Below are 12778 nucleotides of genomic sequence, written 5' to 3' on the forward strand. Positions count from 1 at the left end.
TCGATCCATTCTTGCATATCTTTAGCATTTTGAAACCGCGTGACCACTAAACCGTGCTATATCGATCTGAACAAGTGATAATTAGAAAGCGCCATGTCTGGTGAGTATGCTGTTTACGGTAGAACTTCCCCACTTGAGCTGCATTTTGCGCCCAATGAAAACTCTCCGAACCTACGACCGAGCCGGTCTTTTTTGCAACAATACATCGTTGAATTTCTCCAACTGGCGTCGATAGACAACTGCAGGAACACTTTCATTCTGTCTTAGCAGCTTCTAATGCTCTACACCTTGCTAAGCCCATCGTATGCACAGCAAAACTTTATGACCATGAACATTCCGTTTCGGTATGGATGTAGCTGCCTCCCCTTAATTAACCCATGACTTTTTGCGGTTGCACCTGCGCTCGCCAGCCAGTATATGCTACGAAAAAGTCTTTTTTTTCTTTGCTCGGCAAGCAATGAAGGCGTGGTGTTCAAATGATTCAAAAAGGCATTTTCAGTCAATTCGTTGTAGTAGCCTCTCCTTGGATCTTGTTCATCGCATGTGAACGCCTAGAAGCAGTGGATTCATCATCTGCCATAGTTTTTCATATGTTTTTCAAAAGTTTGCGCTGGGTTTTCGGCTAATAAGTGTTGCAAGTCATTGTCTCCGAACCGTTTTGGGTGTTCAAGACCGTTCTTTATCATTCACATCAAGTCGTTCAAATCAAAATCGACAATTGAGATATGATGGAGCAGCATTACCACAAGATTCTAAAAGTGTTTCATAAGCTTCGGCAGCAGATTTCTTCGAAGCAATTTTGAGGGTTCCATAATACGCGTCGACGGAGTACGTTCAATAAATCAATAATGTTAAATGGAAAACTGTTATTTGACGTAGAGGAAGGTCAAAACTATCGAATTCAACCGTGCTGTGCAATGGCATTTCCCATTTCTTTATTCTTTTCTGTAGAAGTCGGTGGTCAAGGTGCATGCAAGCCCCTATTATAATTTTATTATTATTATTATTATATAAAATATGAATATAATTTTCCGAGTGAATGAAAACAAAGAAGGTTGCTCTGAAACAGTTCATCAAAATGAAGAATAAGCTTCATTGTCAGTCATCCCGGTAATTACTCTTCTGAAACAAGTTGAGATTCATGCAGCGACTTTGGTATAAGAAGTTCGTAGTTGTAAAGGTTCCCTCTTCTTTTTTTTTTTTTTTTTTTTCTTCCTACAAGAGAGAATAGCAATTGTAAGGCCAAGTCTCGTCCTTACCTAGAAAATTAGATTTAAATTCTTTCAAAATGTTACCCGAAAGAATTTTCGAACAGTATATAGCAAATGCGACCGATATTCACCTTCAAAGTATTTTTCTCTTCACTGGAACTTCATTTCAGGCGAGATGTTTACAACTTCGATACCTTCCGTTCAAAGGCAACCAGTTGCTCTCCATAGGTGTATTATGTATTATTGAAGGAGATCCATTCAAAAAGCAATCTTTTTCTTCTTGGCAGATTTTGTATTTAATGCGTTTTCTCTTTGTAATTACCGCGTGGAACCGAAAAACAGATAAACACATCACTATGTTTATCCTCTTAAGTTTGAGTGCAAAGGATTAAGAAAGTTACAATTATTAACGGGTAAGAATCGCGACAACCAATTCAAATCCGTCAGTGCGACGGCACGAGAGTATTAAGAATTGATCGCAATTTCAATAGGTCGTCGATGCATAGAGAAATAGCGAGAGAGGGAGAGAGGGAGAAAGAGAGAGAGAGAGAGAGAGAGAAGAAGAAGAAGAAGAAGAACAACAACAACAACAACTTCCGTTGTTTACGTTAACCAAGAGTATATGTATTTCGTATCGCGCCGATGCTTATTTCCATATATCGCGCTCAGTAATAGTTATTTACATACGAAATGTTTCATTTGATTTTCGAGAATATGAGTTAAAATTAAAGGAAAATAAATGAATTAATTTAATTCCATATTGTAAGATGAAAACAATTTCACCTTCAATTCAGAAGGCTATGCACGCTATGTACGAGATAAGAGAACGTTCCATTATAATGCAACATACGTACATTTGATATGTACATGATTCGGATTAAGTTTAATAAATATAACATCTTACCATTCCACTCTTCGCGGCTTTCTATTGTTACATCTATCCTGATTTAATTTTATCATTCTGCGGTTGAGCCGACACCAGATATAATCGTAATACACAACATATTAGCGAATCGCTAATCGATGAATCATTCAACTATAAAATAATTATAAATTTGTTACAGAAATTACACCCGTTCTGACCTTAGAAGAAAAAACAACAAGTTGAGGATGGAGTGGAGTAAAAGGGACAGCTAACTTTGCAGTTTCATTTGTAGCGCACAAATATTAAAACATTGAAATTAACTTAATCGAAATAAACAACATTTTTGCAAGCGTACACTTGAAAGATTTTTATTCTCAACTGCCATCGTCGCTTAGTTAATCCTTTGTTTTCCTTTTTCTCAATTTATGCTTACAAACCGAAATTGCTCGTAAAGAGCATGTTACAGTGATTCATGTAAAAACTTTTCAAAAAAAAAGGCGTTATATGGCAAAAGAAGCTGCAGAAGAGATCCGATCCGAACTAGTTTCAATGGTGTTCGTTCTCAGATCACAGCATGTTGATGTATCAAAATTGCTGCTTATAAGTTGAACAATAAAAAATAAGTCGGACAGACGAAGAGATTGACAGACAAGCTTAGACAAGCAATTGTATTCGTCGATGGGCCAAAGCAAGTTAATTGTACCAAATTCGATCATATCTTGAAAATTTCATTCTATAGATTGAACACAAGAAATCCAAAATACCGGACGGATAGACAAATTTAATTAAATGCAAAATGTGTTTTGGAAGCGATCGGTATAATAAATGATGAATCTATCGCAATTAATTCTCTGTGTTGACTACATTCACATAAGCCTAGTACAAGCAAGTAAATTCGAAATGCTCAACACGTGGTCTTCCATTTTGATTGGTTTTGTGTATTATTAAATCAATCAATCAATGGTTTCATTAAAAAGCTATAGCAAACTCTAATTGAATCTCATCACGTTCGCGAAGAAAGGGAAAACGATTTTCTTAATTTGCATTAGGAAGGGACGGGGAAGCGCTGCTGAAATAATCGCAGTATCAAAAAAAAAAAAAAATAAATAAATGAACAAAAGAAAAAAAGCCAGAAAGATGTTTTTTCTTCTCCTTTTGCCAAAGCCAAGGCGTACGTAAAGCAATATACGATAACATGGTAAATGCACTTGCCCAAGACGTGCCAGGTAAACTGATGAGTAAAGCTCCTCAATAATGTTCAACTTTTCGGACAAATACATAGCCGGAGAAGAAGTCCAATGTTTATCATTTACCAGAGCTTACATCATTAATAGGGTATAATTGTGGAGAAATATATTACCGAATAAAGTCCAAAAAGTCAAGTATACCGTCTCGCTATGGCGACGATGTTAGTTTCATACATTACGACGTTTAACAAGTCGCGAAAATTAAATTCGATTGTGAGCAAAGTTTTTATGCCCATCGCCAACTAATTTAAAGAAAAGATAAAACAAAGGAGAAGAAGAACTAAATTTTCATTACTCTATAGAAATGGATGGGCGTGGCTGACTATTTCTGATTTTAAAATAGAATTGGATATTTTTATGGCCTGTACATTACCGCTTCTGAGTAAGGAGTAAAAATAAAGTGTTCTCAAGAGTTCTGTCCCACAAGCGTGTGGCTGTTGTGCTGGCGTACTCTTTGAACAGTTTGGGTCCTTTCCAAATTCCTTGTAAGCGATATATTCATTTTTACGAATGGGAGGGGAGTTTGCCAACGACACTATGCAGTTAGGTAGACGGAAATATGGACAGACGAGGGAACTGTCATGCGTAGATCCATTCCAAATTTGAAACTTATACACTTTATGTAGCTTTTAAAGCTTGTCTCTGCGCGGTATAAATGTATTGAAAAAAAATACTAATTTTTAATACATTATAATAGGCGTGGTTAATTTTTCTTTAATATTTGCATAAGTACTGCAGCATCACCCATAGAAAATATGTTTTGTATATTTTTGTATATTTATTTGTTATAGTTTATGAGTGATGATCAAAAAACCAAATTTTTGTATCCTTTTTGAAAAACAGATGAGTGCAAGCGTGTTCTTCAACCAATTTGGTCCATTTTCAGGCGGACAAACAGATTGACGGATAGACGGACATGCTTAAATTGATTCAGAATTATATATATATATATATATATATATATATATATATTGGGGGCTTTCTGAAGCTTCCTGGATGCTTCGCTCTTGGTGCTACAAATGCTATGGATGTACCTAATATCGGTGAATAAAATTCATATTATAATTAATAAAAAAAGTTTAAAGATAATTATAGTAATAACTATTTATACGATTCTGGTCAAGGTGAGCGAACATTCTTTTCTTGTTCTTTTTTTTTTTTTTTTTTTTAAATCTGGGTTTTTAGAAACATTCATAAAAAAGCGAGGCAAGTTGCCGGAAAGGATATAATAAATGTATTGATACCCTAAACCAGTTGTGTTAGGTTATGCGACATGTATGTAACATGCAAAAGCGCTTAGAGGATAGTTTAGAACTTAATATATAATGAAAGGTATGTGTATCTTAACCGTCTGAGACTGTCTGTCCGTCTGTCTGTCTATCCGTGGAAATAGTATTCAAGCTAAAAGGCGCAATTGATTTAGATCGGTCCACTTTTTCGACCACTTTGGAAAAAAAACTACAGTTTTCATCATTTCTCGACAAAGCCCGCTCTCCGATAGCATTTGAACATTCTAAGTTGGTATAAAAAATTTCATTCATCTCTCGCAATTTTTTTAAATCCTCTCTTATGTAATCGCTCCTAAGAAAATTGAATCTTTATATGGTAAAAAGGTGTAATTTTCAATATATCATGGTGAAAATTAATTCATTAGAGTAAATTGACATAAATGTCAACCTTATCGAATTTGCACAACGTAAGTCTAAGGATATCTCCAATATGCGGGCTTTCGTGACGAGTATGACTTTGCATGAAAATAATGCGTAACTTTTGGTGTGATATAGGATATCTATTAGTCGGCCTTGTCCGGCTGTAATTCTTGTTCTTGTTTTTTCTATTAATTATTCTTTCCATTTTTGATAGCATCAACCGAACGGATGCATTTCAATTCTCATCATTATAAATCTATAAACTGTATACGACAAGCGCTTATCGAGTGCCGGATACAATCCGGATATGAGGTTAGCCTACGTGCTTATTATTATCTTTAATTCTTTTCTTTGTCTAATTCTAATTTCATGGAGAATTTCAGCTTGAATATATTTTCGAGCAATTTTACCCTTCACTCCTATATTATTGCTTTTGTGCTAAAGCAACAGCGTTTCGTGTTACGAAGAGAGATAACTTGGAGAAAAGTCCTAATAATACTTCCCAGTTATTATGAAAATTGTTCGAACTATGATTATAATTTTATATAAGAGTAATCGAAACGCTTCCAAGTAGTTATTAATTTTTACTATGACTTTTTGATCATTCAAAAGCCATTTTTAAAATGGCAAAGAGCAAGAAACAGGATATAGTATAGATACGTCTATCCCAAAAGCTGGGTTCAAGTAAAGAAAAGCGAAGAGCTCGAAGTTACACACGCGACAACCATTCTTTCTGAGAAGTTATGCATTTACCTTACATCTAAATGTTATTTTTCTCTTTATCGTTAACGCTGTCTATCTTGGTCAAGGCCATAAGAAATTCCTTGGTAGTTGCGATTTTTTGTGACTTGAACTTAAAAGATATTAATATCCATGATGTTCTTCATGCATATTTCCAAGACATATGATGAATATTTCAATTGGGGATCTTTGCAATTTATAATGTAATAATAAAAGACTTTTGTCGCCAACTGTACTTGCAGAAATAATATAAGGAAAATAAATGTTCTTTTTTTTTTTTTTTGTTTTCCCATTTTTATTATACATATTTTTTTTTTTTTTTTTTTTTTTTTTTTTTTTTTAAACGTCGTTGAAGCACTTTTTAAGAAATTTTTATCACTTATTCTTGTTATTTAGAGTTATAGAGTTGCTTGGAAATTACAAGGAAGCCCTTCAGAAGGCAGCTAACAATAAAAAAACAGCTAAATTGCCAATTGAAGGACTGTCTTGTAATCTTTTTCTTTCAATTTTCTTAATCTTTTTAAAAATTTCACACGATTTTATCGCAACCATTTAGGGTAAAAAGTGTTGAATATTCATATAAAGCATAAAATACTTGACACGATCCTGCCGGACAAAGATTAAACTATAACTGATCGTATGCCTAACTGTAACGAGAATTTAAATACTTGAGTATATATATGTTAAAGAATATGTAAAAATAACACTGTATATTACTGATGATGATAAGACCCCATTTATGTATGCATATATATATGCATGTATGTATGTATGGGTGCAGGGCACATGTATGTATATGTGCGTATATGCAATGAATAGTTTTATACGTAAACGAATATACCCGCATCATCGTTATACTGCGAAATGATTGATCATTGAATGACTCTTATCACGAAACCACGCCTACGCGCATACAATAATGCGAGAGAACATAAACGTTTTTATCATTATCCAAAAAAAAAAAAAAAAAAGAAGTAAATAAATAAAATAAAACTGAGAAAAGAAAGAAAGAAAAAAAAAACTAAAGATTACGATGGAGACCAATCTCTGTACTTTCCTTATCCTCAACATTCATTTGAAGAATAAAGTAATGTATGCGTACAACATGCATGCATTTCATATATATATATATATATATGGCATATATATATGTACGGCATTAACAGTACCTCTCGAGTACATAATAGAAATATAATTAAAATTAGTTTCATTTATATTGAAATGAACAAGTTGCACTTAATGCAATCTTGATTATGAAAACAAACCATTCAATGAAAATAATACCGAGGCAATAATAAAAATTAAAAAAAAAATAAAATAAATACCAATAATTAATAGATTGTTCAAAAATTAAGACCAGTATTCGAGGATTGGAAAAAAGCGTTGGGGTAAGCGTATAGTGTTTCAGGGGGACTGCTATGAAGACGAGGAAATAAATTTAGAATAATGAATAGATTTTAAAAAGGTAAAATTAAATTGGTCTTATTTTTTGAAAATAGTAGTATGTTTGCCTCGCGAAAATCAATTCCGCATAAGTATCATACCGTACCGTTCAACGAACGAAGTAAAGTTTGTAAAACAATTAGACTTGAAATGATTTGGAAACCCAGGATACTCCGGGCATCAATGATTTCGGAGACATGAATCAACTAAAAGACAAACTTAATATATATAAAAACTATATATAAGCAATCCTGAGAAATGACAGATGATTTGCTTACCACAGCCCATTTTAATTTATATAAAAAAATTGCTAATTGCAACGTCGTTCCGTAATTGCGATATATGCTTATAGTTTCGCGAGTCAAGACTTAATCTAGCCGAATACATAAGGGATTTGAATTACGTAAGAGATTTTAAAGATCAAATAGGGAATTTGAAACGATAAATATATATAAATATGGTTCAAGCACGGAACAAAATGATTTAGTCCAAGTTATTGAATAGCGGATAGAAGAGTTTACATGGATGATAGGATAGGATCGCAATTATTTAACGTAAGACATATCCACAATCGGTGCACTATTTTTTTGAGATTACGCGCGTAGAGCTCTCGAAGGATGTCAAGGTTTCGTATGAAAGCAAAGATCATATTTTCTATTTCAATAATTTTACTAAGAAACACGACCCAAAATATTTAAGAAGAATATCGATTTGTTTACCAATTTAGGAACTTTGATCTCCAAAGCCATCACACGATCCACGTTCAAGTAACATTTATGAGTTCTAATAGCAAATGGTTAATTACTACGGCGTACTTCACCGGCCAAACAAACAGATTATCGAAATTTTCTTACCAGACAGACTGATGTTATGCCCTAACACTTACCGATTGGGCAAACAGACTGCGACTTCCTCCCCATATATCATTTCCTTTCTTCACTTCGTCTTCTTTCAGGAATAGGCGATATCCTCGAAGTGATTGATCATTAAAAAAAAACAAAAAAATTAAAAAAGGACCTTGCCACTGACGCTGTAAAGATAACCAATTCATATCAAAATTTTAGAAAAACGAACCGCATTTCTAGTTTAAGATCCAAATTTGCTGATTTACGTTGATAGAGTGCTTTCTGGAACTAATTATGGAATGAGTGCAATACCTGCTGGTTCTTTCTTGTTCTTGATTGTTTTTCTCTGTTACGTACTGTACTTTCATTAAAGCAGCGAACTTTACTGCACGTGAATAAAAAAAAAAGCAAATTTTTTTAACTTCCATCGAAGCGAAGCAAACGTAGCTGGATTAACGCCTTAGAAAAATTACTTACAATATTATTGAAAGAATGATGTACGCCTTTTTTTTTTTTTTAAATAAAAAGCAAGATTTTAAAACGGACACAGCTGACAGTTGAATGCCCAGCGCCATATCGGTTAATATGGTTTTTCATCGAATCAAAATATCAAAAATTACACGTTGCCGATATATATAAGGTATAAGGCCGCTATATGTGTATTCTGTTATGAGAAAGCTTATATGGGGACGGGGTCCGAATGGTTGACCAAAGTGTTTCGAAATCAAAATACACTTGACGTTCGTTTGCTAGCGAAACGACTTTCATCACAAAATACAAAAAAATTGCATTAGTTTTTGTGTTTAAAAGGAGGCTCAAGAGATCCCACCTTCCCGTATAAATGTTAATCTATTTAATAGAAGCATTGTATTATAAATCCATTGTAAGTCGTTTTGGGTGTTACATACAGCCATATAAACTCAATAGGCCCTTGCTTCAAAAGTGGCGTAAAATGATATTTCGAAATATTTTTATACCCTTCATCCAAGGCTGAGGGGTATATTCAATTTGTCGAAACGTTTGCCACGCCTAAGCAGAAGGTTCAGAGACCATACATGAAGTGTACATATATTCTTGATTAGCATTAAATATTGAATTGATTTAAGTATGCCTCTTACGCTGTTATTTTTATATCCATCACCGGAGAATGAGCGGTATATTCATGGAAGCTTCAGAAACCCCATAAAGTATATATATTCTTAATCATCAGCATCAAATTTTAAATCGATTTACGCATGTCCGTCTGTCCATCTGTCCATCTGCCCGCCTACGTAATGTCTATTGTAAACATTCTGCCGGCCGCAAAAAAATATATCGGTTATGGAATTCGAATTTTGGCAGAACCATTGGAAGTTCTTTTTGAAATTGGACTAAATCGGTCCATGAACACGCCTGCATTACCATGTAAAGAAAGGAATAAGAAAGTACTCATATTATATTAATCATAAACTACCACAGATAAATCTACAAAATTATGAACACGTATTCTATAGGTGATGCTATAGTACCTGTACAAATATAGGAAACATTGGCCACGTTTACCCAATACTATAGTGTATCAAAATTTAATGTTTTTTTTTTTTCCATGCCTTCATAATGCACAGACGCAAACTTCAAAAACCCAACAATGTATACAAATTCTTGACCAGTTTCAAATTCAAGGTCCACCTAAGCATGTCGGTTTGTTCTTTCGCCTGCTCAACTGCTTAGTATCTTTGGTACACATTCTCCCACCTCCTAGACTACGGAATATACAAATTAATATTTTTTCTTTTTTTTTTTTGAATCTTTTACAGGATAACGATGACGGCTATAAAATATTCGATCGTAACCGAGTTTAATTTTCTTACTGATTACGTATTCCTTTTCTATCATTCTCTTCATCAAATGTGTAATGAATACACATTTGTACATTTGGAAGAAAGCTAGAGAACACTGATATCCCGTTCTTCTCAAATTAAATATTTTCTTAAACATAAGGTTGACAATAGATTGGAAAATAAAAAATTCATCAATAAATAAGTTCATCATTATGACTTTAATACACGCTCCTCATCAGTCGATAAAAGATTCGTTTCGTCTTTAATAATTCATTTTATAAAACGTACTTAACGCAGTCATTTGTTCTCAAGTTCTGGATAAAGATTACCTTGGCATTGTGATATATGATGTATGATTGATTGTACGATATAAATTTCAATTGTTTACAAGTTGACTCGTTTAGTGTACATTAAAGTAGAAGGTAACGGCATTGCATGCTACTTTGTTTGAAGTTGGTAAACAAACGCAGCTCAAGCTACGGATATGGAACGAAAATGCAATGAATTATGGAACGCTTAGAATGAAATGTTTTGTAAATTTTAATGCAAACAATTTTAATTTTGGGGACGATGACCCCTTTTGGAGTTTCATTTGATAGGATTGTGAAAGAAATCATCCGCTAAAAACTACGAAAGCCTGAAGCTCAAGTAATCATGTTAACGGAGTAGACGTTTGAGGAGAAAGTCGAAAACTTGACATACCATAAAAATAATTGAAATTTGGCGGGGAATTGGTCCCGATTACGGTTCCAAATCGACACAGTTTTGCATTTGACGCATCAGCAGTCCACTAAAGTCGAATAGTCACTATTTTGCCGCGAAACGGCCGCGAAAAATTGCGCTGCGAAAATGAATATCTTGTCTTATTTTAAATGAATTTGAGTCTGAGAACTTTTTTTTTATATCTAATATCTTAGTTATGGCTTGTATTAATTATGATAAGATTTGATTAAGTTAAGTGTGCTAAAGTGTGTTCAGGCAAAGGACTTTGTGTTCGCATTGAATCATTTGCTATTGATTTGCTGAATACTGGTAGAAGAAGAAAAACTTTAATATATGCAATAACCAGAATGACTTGATAGAGACTCAACTTTTATTATTAACAACTAAGAAAGTTGCATTCGGTCGTGAACGAATCGTTTATAACCATCATCGTTATCCTAAAAAAAAAAAAAAATTAAATAATTAAATTTTCATTTTGTTTTTTCCTATTTTCAAAATAAAAACTTATGCCGCCTAGGCGTGTGAGTGCCGTAGACGTGTCCTTCGATCACTTCGAAATTCTTTTGCAAATTTATAGGCGATACCTACTACATAGTTGAGCAGAAGGAAATCGGGCTTTCGAAGCTTGCTAGCACGCGCTATAAAGGTATTGAAAAAGAAATTTTGAATTTTTAATACACAATAACATTGGGCAGGCGTGATCCATTTTTTGCCGTTTTTGTACAGGTACTACACCATTGTCTACAGAACATGCGTACTTAGTTTTGTGCATTTATCTGCTATAGTTTATGAGTAATGAGTAAAAAGAAAAATATTTTTTATTCCTTCTGACCATTTTCGGCATATCCATCCACCGATTTGATCCAATATCAATAGGAACTTGCAAAGCAAAAACGTCCAATGTTGCTGGCAAATTTAATATTGATAGCATCATTTTTACGTCCAGGAGAATATTTATGCAGACGGACAGACAGTTATACTTAAGAATTTAGATTTTGATGCTGATGATCAGAGGGGTGTAGGATCTCGGAAGCTTCCCTGCTTTTTGTTTATATTTGCAACATAATTGCAAGTTATATCTACATAAATGACACGCTTCTTATTAGATCATTAGGTGGTGTCTAGGCGACACAGTCTGTTGACTTCGTTATGTTCTCTTCCTTCGGATTGTTCTCTTACATGGACACATTAGGTAGCTGAACCGTAATGTGTTGTAATTAGTTCTTGAACGGTTCGAAAAACTTCCTTGCACGTTAACTTATTGATCAAGCTTCATGGATCCTGAGCGGAAAAAATTTTAAAGATTACCATATAAACTGACTGCCATAGTAGCGAATATCGATGTTAGAAGTTTACAGCAGCTGGCAGAAATTTAGGAATGCTCTTTCGCGTCGCATGGATTTCGAAGCAAATGTTCCTAATGTTTGTAGAAAATGTGGAAATATCTTAAAAGTAATTTTAAAGCATCATTGAACGATCAATTCGAAGTGCTACGCAACAATTAAATACAATAAGCAACGCATATATATAAAAGTTATGCTATTTCAATATTTTTCGAAATAACAAACGAATTACGTGTAACATTTAATAATTAGTTTTCAAACTGAATGAACAAACTGAATGAACAAATGCGAATTGGTTAAAGTATGCAAAACATGCAAAAAGTTGTTTAAAAAAAAGAGTAAAATTGTCAAATAATATAACATATTTTTATGAAATTTACCGCCAAAACGGAAGACGGACAAACCTAATAAAAATCATCATAGAATTTAAAGTTAATAATGTATGTAAATTAATTGAAACTAATTTGGCTGAGTGGTCGAGGGCAAGGAAACTCGACTAGCAAATCACAATGGTCGTAGGTTCGAATCTCAACTACGGTAGAGTTTTTTTTTTTTAATAAAAACCGATAGCCTTCGAATGCGCTAGTGCTTTAAGAGAGGGATTAGTAGTTTAGCCTTAGAATTTACTTCTCAGGCGAAATTAATAATAAATAATAATAATAATAATAATAATAATGATAAGAATTAATAATAATTGAAACTAAGAATGATGCTTATGGAATAATAAATATACCCTTCAACACGATGATGGATACGCAAATATTTAATTAAATCGATATCCACTTTGAGACGAACGAATAGCATTTCAAAGCAAAATACCATTCAAAACGAAAGCACGTTTTATTATTTGTTTTCATTTTACCACATTTTGCATCATGATTTCCTTTCCTT

The sequence above is a fragment of the Glossina fuscipes genome, unplaced genomic scaffold (genome assembly GCF_014805625.2).
Source record: "Glossina fuscipes isolate IAEA_lab_2018 unplaced genomic scaffold, Yale_Gfus_2 0, whole genome shotgun sequence".
NCBI classification, from domain to species: Eukaryota; Metazoa; Arthropoda; class Insecta; order Diptera; family Glossinidae; genus Glossina; species Glossina fuscipes.